This window comes from Ursus americanus, chromosome 2 (genome assembly GCF_024610735.1).
Source record: "Ursus americanus isolate L20-20 chromosome 2, mUrsAme1.1.p, whole genome shotgun sequence".
Taxonomy (NCBI): domain Eukaryota; kingdom Metazoa; phylum Chordata; class Mammalia; order Carnivora; family Ursidae; genus Ursus; species Ursus americanus.
Window position 1 is genome coordinate 31360106 of NC_142128.1, and position 13215 is coordinate 31373320.

The 13215-nt window shown below is 49.3% G+C and overlaps 1 protein-coding gene across 1 annotated transcript in view; it reads left to right on the top strand.

Annotated features, from left to right (window-relative positions):
* Positions 1–1172: 1172 nt before the first annotated feature.
* The window catches only part of LITAF (lipopolysaccharide induced TNF factor), a 45122-nt gene continuing 33079 nt past the window's right edge, over positions 1173–13215 (top strand). The window contains exon 1 of the mRNA XM_087870420.1: positions 1173–1337. The gene's annotated coding sequence lies outside the window, so the exon portion shown is untranslated. The remainder of the gene's footprint in view (positions 1338–13215) is intronic.

Here is a 13215-nt window from a genome sequence, read left to right on the forward strand (position 1 = left end):
GGTGAGGGCGCTTTTAGCATCTGGTGGGCGGAAGCCAGGGCTGCTGCTGAGCACCGTCCAGGGAACAGGACAGCCCCCAGCAATGAATCCGCCAGCTCCAAACACCAACAGCGCCGAGGTTGAGAAACCCCGATCTAATGATAGCATTGTTCCTCGTTTCTCGTGTGTGTATTTATTTACCTGTTAACGTTGTTCTTACTGAAGTAGAATTGACATGGAACATTACGTTAGTTTCAGGTTCTTATGTATTGATTCAATATTTGTATATGTTGTGAAACGATCACAATTAATCTAATTACTGTCACTATACAGTTACAAAACCCTTTCTTTCCTTTGATGACAAATTTCAAGATCTACTCTCTTAGCAACTTCCAAATACGCACCATGACATTATCGACCATAGTTACCGTCGTGGACATCACATTCTCGTGACTTGTTTATTTTATAACCAGAAGGTTGTACCTCTTGATCCCCTTCATCCATTTTGCCCTCCCCACCGCCAGCACCCCCGCCAGCAACCACCAATCTGTTCTCCGTATCTATGAGCGTTGCTTGGTTTTGTTTGTCTGTCCTACTTTTAGATTACACGTGTAAGTGAAATCCTACGGTATTTGTCTTTCCGTCTGACTTATCTCACTTAGCATAACGCCCTCGAGGTCCATCCATACTGTTGCAAATGGCAAGATCTCATTCCTTGTTATGGCTGAATAGTATTCCGTGGTATATCTGTACCACATCTGCTTTATCCATTCATCCGTCGATGGACACTTAGGTTCTTTCCATGTCTTGGCTCTTGTGAACAATGCTGCAGTGAACATGGGGATGCAGATAATCTTTTCAAATTAGTGTTTTTTTTTTTTAAGATTTTATTTATTTATTTGACAGAGAGAGACAGCCAGTGAGAGAGGGAACACAAGCAGGGGGAGTGGGAAAGGAGGAAGCAGGCTCCCAGCGGAGAAGCCTGATGTGGGGCTCGATCCCAGGACTCTGGGATCACGCCCTGAGCCAAAGGCAGATGCTTAACGATTGCACCACCCAGGCGCCCCTCAAATTAGTGTTTTTGTTTTCTTTGGATAAATACCCAGGGGAGGAATTGCTGGATCAGACGGTAGCTCTAATTTTGTTTTTTGGGTTTTTTTTTTTAAGGTTTTATTTATTTATTTATTTGACAGAGAGACAGAGAGAGAGCAAGCACGCAAGCAAGGGGAGTGGCAGGCAGAGGCAGAGGGAGAAGCAAGACTCCCCGCTGAACAGGGAGCCTGACGCGGGCTCCATCCCAAGAACTCGAGATCATGACCTGAGCTGAAGGCAGTTGCTTCACGGACTGAGCCACCCAGGTACCCCGAGTTTTAACTTTTTGAGAAGTTTCCGTACTGTTTTCCAAAGTGGCTGTACCAGTTTGTATTCCCACCAACGGTGCATGAGGGTTCCCTTTTCTCCACATTCCTGCAAATACCTGTTATCTCTTGACTTTTTGATACTAGTGGTTCTGACAGGTGTGAGGGGATCGCTCATTGTGGTTTTGATTTGTATTTCCCTGATGATGAGTGATGTCGAGCATCTTTTCATGTGTCTGTTGGCCATCTGTATGTCTTCTCTGGAAAAAAAATGTCTGTTCCGATCCTCTGCCTATTTTAAAATTGGATTGTTTTTTTTTTTTTTTTTTTGTGATTGAGTTGTATGAATTCTTTCTTTTTGGATATTAACCCTTTATTGGGTATATGGCTAGCAAATATCTTCTCCCATTCAGTAGGCTGCCTTTTCATTTTGTTGATTTATTTTTTATTTTTATTTTTTGTGCAGAAGCCTTTTAGTTTGATGTGGTCCCATTTGTTTATTTTTGCTTTTGTCAGCTTTGGAGTCAGCTCCAGAAAAATCATCACACAGAGTGATGTCAGGGAGCCCACCACCCCTGTTTTCCTCTAGGAGTTTTATGGTTTCAAGTCTTACAGTCAAGTTGTTAATACATTTTGAGTTAATTTTTGTGTGTGGTATAAGAAAGTGGTCCAGTTTCATTCTTTTGCATAGTGCTGTCCAGTTTTCTCAACACCATTTATTGAAGAAACTGCCCTTTACCCACTGTATATTCTTGCCTCCTTTGTCATAAATTAATTGACTGTATGTGCATGGGTTTATTTCTGGGTTCTCTGTTCTTCTCCATTGATCCATGTGTCTGTCTTTATGCCAGTACCACACTCTGGATTACTACAGCATTGTAGCATAGTTTGAAATCAGGGAGCATGATGTCTCCAGCTTTGTTCTCAAGATTGTTTTGACTCCTTGGGGTCTTTTGTGATTCTGTACAATTTTTAGGACTGTTTATTCTATTTCTGTGAAAAATGCCATTGGAATTTTGATAGGGATTGCATTGAATCTGTGGATTGCTTTGGGTAGTATGAACATTATGACAGCATTAATTCTTCCAATCTATAAGCATGGAATGTCTTTCTGTTTTCTTCTAGGAGTTTTTAATTTCTTTCGTCAATGTCTTACAGTTTTCACTGTAGAGGTCTTTCATCTCTTGGGTTATATTTATTCCTAGGTATTTTATTTTTTTTGATGCAATTATAAATGGGATTGTTTTCTTAATTTCTCTTTCTGATAGGTTGTCGTTAGTAAATACAAATGCAACTGATTTTTGTGTGTTGACTTTGTACTGGAGTTATAACTTTCCTGAATTTATTAGTTCTAACAGGTTTTTTTGTGGTCTTTATGGTTTCTATGTATAAGTCATGTCTACAAAGAGTGACAGTTTTACTTCTTCCTTTCCTAGTTGGATATCTTTTATTTCTTTTGCTTACCTAATTGCTATGGCTAGCATTTCCAATACCATGTTGAATAAGCATGGTTAAAGTGGAGATCTTTGTCTCATTCCTGAGCTTAATGGAAAAGCTTTCAGCTTTTTGCCATTGAGTATGATGTTAGCTGTGGGTTTGTCATACACGGGCTTTATTATGTTGACATATGTTCTGTTCATACCCACTTTGTTGGCAGGTTTTTTTTTTATCATAAATAGATATTGAATTTTGTCAAATGCTTTTCTGCATCTGTTGAGATGATCATATGGTTTTTATCTTTCATTTTGTAATGTGGTGTATCATGTTGATTGATTTGTGAATGTTGAACCATCCTTTCATCCCTGGAATAAATCCTTGTATGTATTTATTTATAACATTGCCCCTTGCCAAAATGGATTAGCAGTAACTAACAAAGATAACAACAAAATGAATTTTCTTTTAAAATGAGGAAGCTGTCATTAAAAAAAATAGGAGGAAAGGATAATAAAACAACACCCATGTTAAAGCACACTACTGCTTCCAGAGCTGGGATGTACATTTGCTGTGAGGTTCCTAGTGGCCAGAGCAAAAAGGGAAATAATCAGAATGCTTACCATTCCAAAGTTGAAAACAGATTAGGAGCTCAAGGGAAGTCTGGTTTTCCTGGGTGTGAAGAACTCCAGGCTTTTCTCTTATCTGCCCTTTATACACGGCCCACAGCCACATGCTAGAGCTGACAGCTCCATCCTCCACGACAACCCTACGTAGTAATGAATGTCACATTCTCCAAAGCAGGCCTGTGACATAAGGCTGAGGCCAGCTCAGCAGACGCAGCCCTTTTCCAAGCGCCTGACCTGAGTAAGGTGGTTTGCTTTCTCAGCCTGCTGGCGGAAAGCAGGGCCTGTGCTTTACGCAGTTCAGAACAGTCATGGAAACAGGTGTTCTGGGTCCAGATTACCTGTGGACAGGACCCAGATTTTCTCCCAAGTAGCTGCGTGACCCTGGGCCTTTCTCTAAACCTTTCTGAATTCAGTTTCCTTACCAGTAATATGGGGCAGAAATACGGCTTACCTCGAAGGGCTGTTGGAAGAACGAAATGAAATACTATGTCCCCAAGGCTGACCCCAGCGCCGGCAACAGTAAATGCCTAATCCGTATCAGCTACTGATTCTGGGCCATGGAGGGTGCTTGGTAGGTATCTTTGGAACGCCTCCATTTGCTACCCGTAATGAAAGATTCAGCCTTTGGGGTAGGGTGTGTGCATTTGGGATGCATGCCGGCTCTGGATAGCCGTGAAAGGGTGTAGGGTTTTGCCTGGGGGAAATCCTGCAGCCAGACACGGTCAGTTTGGATCCTGCTGTGCTCCTGCTGAAAACCCTCTCTGATTCCTCACCACAGAAGGGCAGTCCTCAAATGCTTTATCCCAGACACTGGGGCTCATCCCTGACTTGCCACCAGCCTTCCTGCTCTACACCCACTTCCATCCTCTGCCCCAGTAATTCCGAACTCCAGACAATTGTCAGCTCACCAGGTCTTTGCCCAGGCAGTGTCCTCTGCCTGGAGTGCTCTCCCCCCATCTGCCTCGCTCATATAGTAGCACTTGCTTGAAGCATCGGCCCCTTTAAAAAGTCTCTGTTGAACTTCCTACCCCCTAGAGAACAGTGGTTTCTGCCTACTTTCCTCCCCAGCTATTTCTCTAAGACTGCCGCCAGAAATCACATTCACTCACTCATTGATTCAATCAGTCCAACGACCTGTGTGGGCCTACTGTGTGCTAGCCCTTCTTCTAGGCCCCGGGGTGACAGCAGTGAGCAGAACGGACAGAAATCCCCACCTTCAGGCTCCGTGTCTGCAGCCCTCAAAACCAGCAGTCAGCTGTCCCACCAGAAAGCTCTCCAACTTTATCCTCCACCTCCCCACCCCCATGCGCTGGGTCCCAGGGGCAGTGCAATGGAGTCCCCCAACTATGTCCCATGGTCCCCCACCTCCTTGTCCTTGCTGTACCTCCTGCCTTGAATGCCTGCCAAAATCAACCCCGTTGCCATCCCCACTTTTCCGGGCCGAGGCAGCTGCTCAGAGAGGCTTCAGAGCCTGCCTCGGGTCACACGGCTAGTATGCCCCAGAACCATAGTGGGTTTCAGATCCTTCCGAGCGCAGAGCTTGTGCAGCAGCTGGGCTCCGCACGCTGTTGGGGCCTGTGACTCTGAAATCACCCCGGGATGGACCTAGGGCCGCAGTTGGAGAAGGGAAACAACGTCACAGGATTCCATGAGGCCCTAGGCCTGGGTTCAGCAAACAGTCCTTTGGGGCAGTGGGTCCTCTTCACAGAAAGGAAGGCATCCCATGATCCAGCCGGCCTGGATTCAAATCCCAGCTTGACCACCCACTGAGTTCTGTGACTTGGCTAAATTCACCTTTCTGAGCCCCAGCTTTCTCTTCTATAAAATGGGGTTTACAACGGTCTCTACTGGATAGGTTGTTGTAGAGATTAAAGGAGATGCCGTGTGTAAACAAACACACGAAACCTACATAATCCAGTAATTGTTGGCATTGCGATTCTTATTCATAATTATTGTTGCTAAGGGTACTTTATTAATTGGAATTGTTCAAAATAAATAAAAGGACTCAGCCACTAGCTTCAGGAGTTTACATTCATCAGTCTTGGCCTCACCTCCTCCAGGAAGCCCTCACTGACCACTCCACCCTGATGCACCTAGAACCTCTACGTTCTTCTTCTGTGCCCTTTTCCCACTGACCATTATAAATGCATTTGGTAGTCTCATTTAATTCCTGACTCCCCACTGGACTCAAACTTGGGCTTGGCCATTTCTTGTTCTCCAGGGCCTGCCATAGTGGCTGGCATCTTGGAATGATTGCTACATACCAAACGGGGATGGGGCAGCCTCCGATTCCTTCGTTCCTCCTTCTGGGGCCCAAAGGACGACATTCCTGGAGTCCTCCCGAAGGAGAGAAAGCAGGTCAGGCATTCCTCGGCAGGGTGCCAGTGGGGTGGAGGGTGCCCACATGGGTGTCTGTCTGCAAGAGGAATTAACTCCTGGCCCTGGAAACTCTGCCACAGGCCCGTCTGTCTTCACGCTGCGGGGGAGCAGTTGGGAGGGGTGAGGCAGGCCCAGCACAGCCTCACCTGCAGACGGAGAGCTGTTGCCAGGCAACGGGGAGCACCTACCACAGTGAACTAGTTTCCCACGCCCTCTTTACCAGTTCATTCAGGCATCGCTTCCTTGCTGTGTGGCCTTGGGCAGGTCATTTCCTCTCTCTGTGCCTCAACTGTGTCCTCTGTAAAATTGTACAACAAAAGGCATTACCTCTCAGCATGGCAGTCAGGATGAGGTACGAACGTCCATGTTGCCCAGCCTGAGAACTACTCTGAAGACGTGAGCTGTCTTCTGAAAATTCTTTAGCCTTATTTGTTCACCCGGCAAGGATTTATGGAGTACCTACTATGTGCCAGACAAGCTGAGTGCCAGGGCCTGGAGACACAGTCAACAGGATCCCGCTTCAAATAAACCAGATTCTTTTAAAAATGTTTATGAGACAGCTGGGGGAAATGTAAACCCAGACTGGATGATATTGGATAGAATTCAGAAATGTGTTCATTTTTTTTTTTCCAGCATGTCGTCGCTTTGCGGTTTTATTTTTAAAAAGAGTCCTCATCTTTTAGAGACTCATACAAATGTGTTTACAGATGAAATGAGATGATGTCAGGGATTTGCTTCGACATAATGCAGTCGTAAAACTAAAATGATTCCCCCAAACAAGTTTATTAAAAAAATAAATAAATCCAGGGGCACCTGGGTGGCTCAGTCGGTTAAGCGTTTGCCTTCCACTCAGGTCGTGGTCTTGGGGTCCTGGGATCAAGCCCCGCATCGGGCTCCTGTTCAGCAGTGAGTCTGCTTCTCCCTCTCCCTCATACAATCTCTCTGCTTTCACTCTATCTCAAATAAGTAAATGAAATCTTAAAATAAAAAGTCCAGTGGTGATGGGGCACCTGGGTGGCGCAGTCGTTAAGCGTCTGCCTTCGGCTCAGGGCGTGATCCCGGAATCCCGGGATCGAGCCCCACGTCAGGCTCCTCTGCTATGAGCCTGCTTCTTCCTCTCCCACTCCCCCTGCTTGTGTTCCCTCTCTCGCTGGCTGTCTCTATCTCTGTCAAATAAATAAATAAAATCTTAAAAAAAAAAAAATCCAGTGGTGGAGGGGATGTGGTGGGGCATGGATGAGATCAGTAGATGCTGTTAATAGGGCTTGGTGATTTAGCAAAATCAATCTCTTAACTAGGTGGATAATTACATACCCTGTGTGAGCAAGGCCCTAAGGAGAAAATGGGGAGCCAGAAGTGGGGTTTCGAGTCAAAGGCCATGGTGGAAGTTTGGTTGATTCTAACTGGGCCACGGTGCCAGGTCCACACACTGGAGCAGGGGCGAGGGGCACTGAGAAAGTGCCTGCCGACCTCCTTTCCTTCTTGCTGGCCCTTCTCCTGCAGGAGCCTGCCTGCGAGCTTTAGGGACGAGATCCCCGGACCTCTAGGTCTGGGGGGGTCGCTGGAGGCAAAGCCAGCACGGAGCTGTGCCCCCAGCTGTCCATCTGCCCCATCTCAACACCTGCTGGACCTTGTCCTCTCTGTTCAGTGTATACCCAGTGCTGTGGACTGAATGTTTGTGTCTCCCTCAAATTCACACGTTGAAACCTAAGCCCCCATGTGAAGGTGTTAGGAGGTGGGGTTTTGGGGAGGTGATGATGTCATGAGGGTGGAACCCTTATAAATGGGATCCGTGCCCTTGATAAAAGAGACTCTATGGAGCTCCCTGTCCTCTGATGCCATGTGAGGACAGAAAGATGGTTACCTGCCAGCCTCTGGAACCATAAGAAAGAAATCGTGCTGTTTCCAAACCACCCCATCTATGGTATTCTGTCGAAGCAGCCCAGACAGAGGGAGACACCCCGCGTAACATGCTCTGGGCCCCATTCTTCATGGTCACCGCCTACTGATGGGGTCCACGGCACACAAGGCAACCCACCGAGAAAAGATGCCCACCCTGCCAGCCCTTGCTCCGGGCTGCCGAGAGCCGGGGTGCCAGGCTTCCACGGTGGGAGGCCAGGAAGAGATGCTCTCCCCGCCCTCCGGAGCCCTTGGCGCCCGGCTGAGGGAGGAGGATGCTCTTTCCCGCATTGCTGCGGCTCCCTGACATGGGCATCTGGGTCACCGATGGCTCACATTAGGGGACAAAGGTGGGGATGATCTAACCACCCCAGCGTCAGTTCTTTTAGAAGGCGTGAGTCCCAGCTCTTTCGGAAAGCAGTTTGGCAGAGTGTTTCAGGGGCCCGGAAAGGTCTACGCTTTCCTCTCCAGTGATCACACTTCTGGGAATTTGCCTGAAGGAACTAATCCTAAAAAAAAAAAAGAGAGAGAGAGAGAGAAAGAAAAGAAAAGCCACGTGCCCAGTAGTATCTACTGCAGCGACATTTATAATAGGAAATCATCGGGCGCACCCCTTGTGCTGCAACCCTTGGTGGATTCGTAAGTAGGCATTTTTTAAAAAGGAGTCAGGAGGGCTCTTTATCCATTTGGAAAATGCTGATGATTTAACGCTAAGCAGAAAACACAATAGCCTTTTTTTGGGGGGGGTCCCAGCTTGGTTCCCCAGCTAGCAGCTGGAGCCCCGGGGGGCCCCCCCCGGGGCACCCATTCCATTTTCAAAATGAAGTCTGGCATCTTAAGGCGGGTTTCCTTTTTGGAGGATCTGTGGCTTTCTGGAGGGGTAGAGAAGGACCAGTGGAAAAACCCAGGGAGGCTCTTGAATTCCCCTGGGAGGCAGCACCCCCTCCGGACAGGGATTTGGCCCTTTTCACACTTGTTGGCAGCTCAAACAGCCCGGCCTCTTTCTTGGAGACTGAGGCAGGCACGTTTGCTTCTTTCCAAAAGGTTCTGAAAGCTCTTTATTTTATTGCAAAAGCAATCCACGTTCATTGTTAAAAAAACGAAAGTGCAGAACTGTGTAAAATAGAGCTCCTGCCCGTCACCCCCTCTCTTCAGAGGGACCCACCTTCGGCTGTTTGGGTCCGTCCTTTCCTTTCTTTCTTTTTTCCCATACTAACGGTTTTCAGACTTTTTTTTTTTTTAGCTGCAAGCCACAGTGAAAAAATAGATTTTGCACTGTAACGCAGTATATGTGGACGCTGGCGTATAACTACCTAGAAATTTTATGCAATGCTGCTTATTATAAGAAATGCTGTCTGGGGTTGTGTCTCCTATCCTATCCTGCCCTGTCTGCCCTGTCTGTCCTGTCTGTCCTAGCCCATTCCATCCCATTCCATTCTGTTTAAAAGACAAGGCAGCTGGTCATCACCCAGTCATATGGTTTCACGAACCACTGCTGGCTGTGACCTTCAGGGAAACAGACGCTGTAGGTGTTAATGTTCAAGGTCAGCTGTCCATCCCCCACGCCCTCCCCTGCCTCCCTGCTCTACAGCTTGCCCTTCCCACTTGAGGATTGCACAGCCCCATCTCTGTCACTGGACATACAGGGCTGGGACCATTTTTCCTCCTTTCATGGCGGTAGAGGAACGTCTGTCGGCAGGGACTTCTCACGATGTGTTCGTTCAGCTCCTTCTTAGTAGCCATTTGCATTGTCCACGCCCTGGGCTGTCACCAGTGAGGTTCTGTGGGATGTCCCATGTGTGCAGCTGCAAGGACATCTGTGCAGTGAGTTCTCAGGGAGGAACCCCACGTCCACAAGGGAGCACCTCTCAGACACCTCGATGGCAGCCGGGAATGGCCCGGAGAGGGGCTCACTGAGGTGTGCTTGGGGTGGGTCCAGGAGCACTGTTTGCTCCCCTCAGGGCGCCCTGCGTTCAATGATTACACAGGACTTCACTTCTGTTTCGTGGGAAGTACCTGTATGGGTGTGAGAAATGAGGCAGGCCCTGGATTTACTTCTCCTTTCTCCTTCTTCACTTCTTCTTTTGTCACCGGAGGGCTTTAGAGGAGGGGACCCTCCTCAGCCCTGATTCCACAGCCTTTCTGGCCAGGGGCCTTAGGGTTCTCAGGTTGTGTGACATGGCCTGTCAGTTCCCAGGTGGGAAAAGCTGGCTCCATGCACACATACACGCGATTCGGAATGGGGGCCCCTGGTTGCAGTGAATTAGAATGAGAATTCGAGCAGTTAGTACCAGAATTTATTCATAGTCCTACCTTAGGTTCAAATCCTGGATCTGACACAGGTGGCAAAACCTGGGATCTTGATTGCCTCCTCACTGATAACGTTTTAAAGAGGGGACAGCCAGTGCAAAGGCCCTGAGGCAGGACTGTGCTACAACAGCTGGGAGGTCGATATGGCTGGAGAGGAGTGAGTGAGGTCAAGGCATGTTTGGAGATGAGCGCAGAGAAGCGCAGGGCTTAGATCACCTAGAGTGATCTAAGGGGGCCTTAGGGAGGGCCCTGACACCTCTCTAGATTGTGAAGAAACGGAGTCAGAAGCTCAGGTTGGAGGGGGTGGTTGGTGACTTGTGTCTAGAGTTCATTTGTTTGAGCGGGTTCGTTTTCTCATCACCGAGCCATGGCTCCTGCCCGCAGATCAAAACTGTGATTCCGGAAACAAATGGAGGCATGCTCCTAGGCCTTGTGGGTTTTTGTTTTTGATGGAAGGGGAGCTTCGGAACAACAGCAACACAATTGTAGCAGCTCTGAATGACTGAAGCCTCGCTCTGTGCCAGGCAAGGTGCCATGCTGCTTCCTTTAGTGATTTCGTCTCACTGTCACGGCCACCCTGGGAGCTGGCAGGACAGCTGAGAAACCGGGGGAGTCTGGAGGGAGGGGCTGGCTGAGGTCTCGCTGCTGGGAAGGAGCCAAAGGGAACTTTGGCCCAGGCCTCGTGCCAGAATTGAAGTCATCATCGACCGTTTCCTCTAAGAGGAGGGGCCTGACCACCCACCCCCGACCCGCGAGCCCTGCTCGGAGCCTCTGGAGGTGGGGCAGTTCCAGGCTTCCCTGGACCCACACGCACAGCCCCCAGCCTGCACTTCTGCTTCTGGCTGGAGGAGAAGCCAGCCTTGAACCAAGTTCTGCCGTTGGTGTCAGGCGCCTCGGAGCTGATGGACCAACACTGGCCTGCAGGTTTAAATTCCAGAAAATGCAGAAACAGGCCGGCAGTGGTGTGCCTGGGAGAAAGCTCCAGATGAGGCGGTCCCTTTGAAAGCTGAATAGGAAGCCCTGGACAGACACATCCATTCCACAGCCCTGGACTGGAGGGGTGGGCCAGTGGGGGTTGCGCGGGAGGCCGGGGAGGGGAGGGGTTGGAACATAAATCCCAGAGTCAAACTTATTTAACACACAGTCACATGATGCACCAGGCACAGCTCTCCCCAAACCCTATGACGAAGCATTATCATTTCCATGTCACAGATGTAGCAATCAAGGCCCAGAGAGGTTAAGCAAAGGTGCCAAAGGTCACACAGCTGGTTATGGGAGCGGCGGCATTTGGAGCCAGTCTTGTGTTTAGCCACCATGCTGTAAGAGCTTCCTGGAGCTTAGAGCCTTCCAGATGATGTAGACCTTTTGGGCCATAGAGCCTCAGAGCCGTTGCCTCCAATGCAGTCTCCTATGGAGCCCCAACACACCAGACAGAAATAAGCAGTTCCGTGCGACCTGAAGCACTCCACCAACTTCCCCCAGCCCCGCCGAGGTCTCCAGGCAGGTTCCCTCCTCTGCCAGGGGCACCCACGCTGGCCGTCTGCCTCTTGCACCTCTGTCCCCGCAGGTGCCCCAGACACTGGTGCAGCCCGAACCCCTCTGGGTCTCAGTGTCCACAGTTCTAGAATAGGAGGGTTTTTGTAAAGAAAAAATGAGATAATGCATGTAAAAGTGCTTTGTCCAGGGCCCGGCAGCTAGTGGTGACTCAGCTGGTGATTCCCATCATCCCCTCGTCACCATCACCACCACCACCATCATCATCGTCATTGTTCTGTCTCAGGGGGCATTCTGCATCCTTTCCCAATTGCAGTGACCGGCATCTGTCCCGTTGAATAGGAACGCGGAGACGCATCACAACATCTGGGTGTCATTATGAAGGGAGGTCCTGGCTCTCCTCCCGAGGACACAATTTCCCTGTGATTTTGGGGGTCCCCACAACAGGTGACCCAGTCCTCACTCTGAGCAGGCCAGGAAGGACTCTACCTGCAGCTTGGAGGGCCGGGGGAAGATGGAAGGGTGGCCAGGTCTGGACGGGTCTCCCACACCCCCGGGGCAAGGAGAGGCTGACCCACGTAATGACAGGGCTGGGGAAGCTCACGTGGGTGTCCAGCCGGGCGCTGGCTGCAGGTGCCAATGCTCACGGACAGACACCAGGGACTGCCTGCTGACCTGGGCCTCCTGCTCTGGCCCCCGCAGACCGGGCAGGTGGCATTGCCAGAGAGAATGGAGAACATCCAAGGAAATGTGAGTTTTAGACAAACGAGGAGTGATTTTTGTTGTTGTTGTCATTAGTCTAAGTATGTCCAGTGCAATATTGAGACTACGTTATAATTCTGCAATATTGGGACATACGTACACTAAGCAATCACTGGCTGTCTGTCTCACATGCACCCGGGCACCTCGTGTTTTCATTTGCTACATCAGGCAGCTCTCCCAAGGCCTCTCTCCAGCACCCCCCCCCACCCAGCTCACCCCACTTTGGCTTCATCTCGTGGCAGCAGAAACAAAGGGCTTGTCCAGGGCCAGGGTGTGGGCACAAGGTCCCCCTGGCCTCAGTTTCCCCATCTGCCTGACTCTGCAGTAAGAATCCCTGCTCCACGGGGTTTCTCGGAGGATGAGTCATGTGCTATGTGCAGGGACCGTGTTTTGCAAACGGAGGACGTATTATGGAAACATTAGGTACCAGAATCTGTAGTTAGGACTAGCACAAACCAGTCCGTGGAGGCTGTTTCTGGGGACTGAGTTCCTTCTCTGAAGATTCATTATTTTAAACGAGCAAGTTGTCCGTGTCCCGTAAATGTCAGAGAAATGGAGGGGAGTAACAGGGGACATTCTCATTATTCAGAGACTACAGTTGGTGGTGTTCTTTATCCTCAAGAAAGTACGAAGGCATTTTCTCAGGGGTGTGTGTGTGTGTGTGTGCGTGTGTGTGTGTGTGTGTGTGTATTTTTCCCCCCTTTTAAGAAAAAAACAGGATCATCTGCATTCTACTAGACAACTCGTTTTTCTCCCCCCGCTGCTGTCATTACCGATGTTCAGGAGGGCATTTGAGGGTGGTTCCCCCTTTCTGTCCTGTCCGTGTGATTGCAGGGCTGTGGGCGTACATGTGTTCACTTCCCAGATCTCATGCTGAGCCTTTTTGGGTTAGAACACAACAGCAAAGTCTTTGGCGAGAAGAAAAATAGTCACGGATGTCGTGAAAAGCCATCTAGCTCCCCACCCTGCCCCCT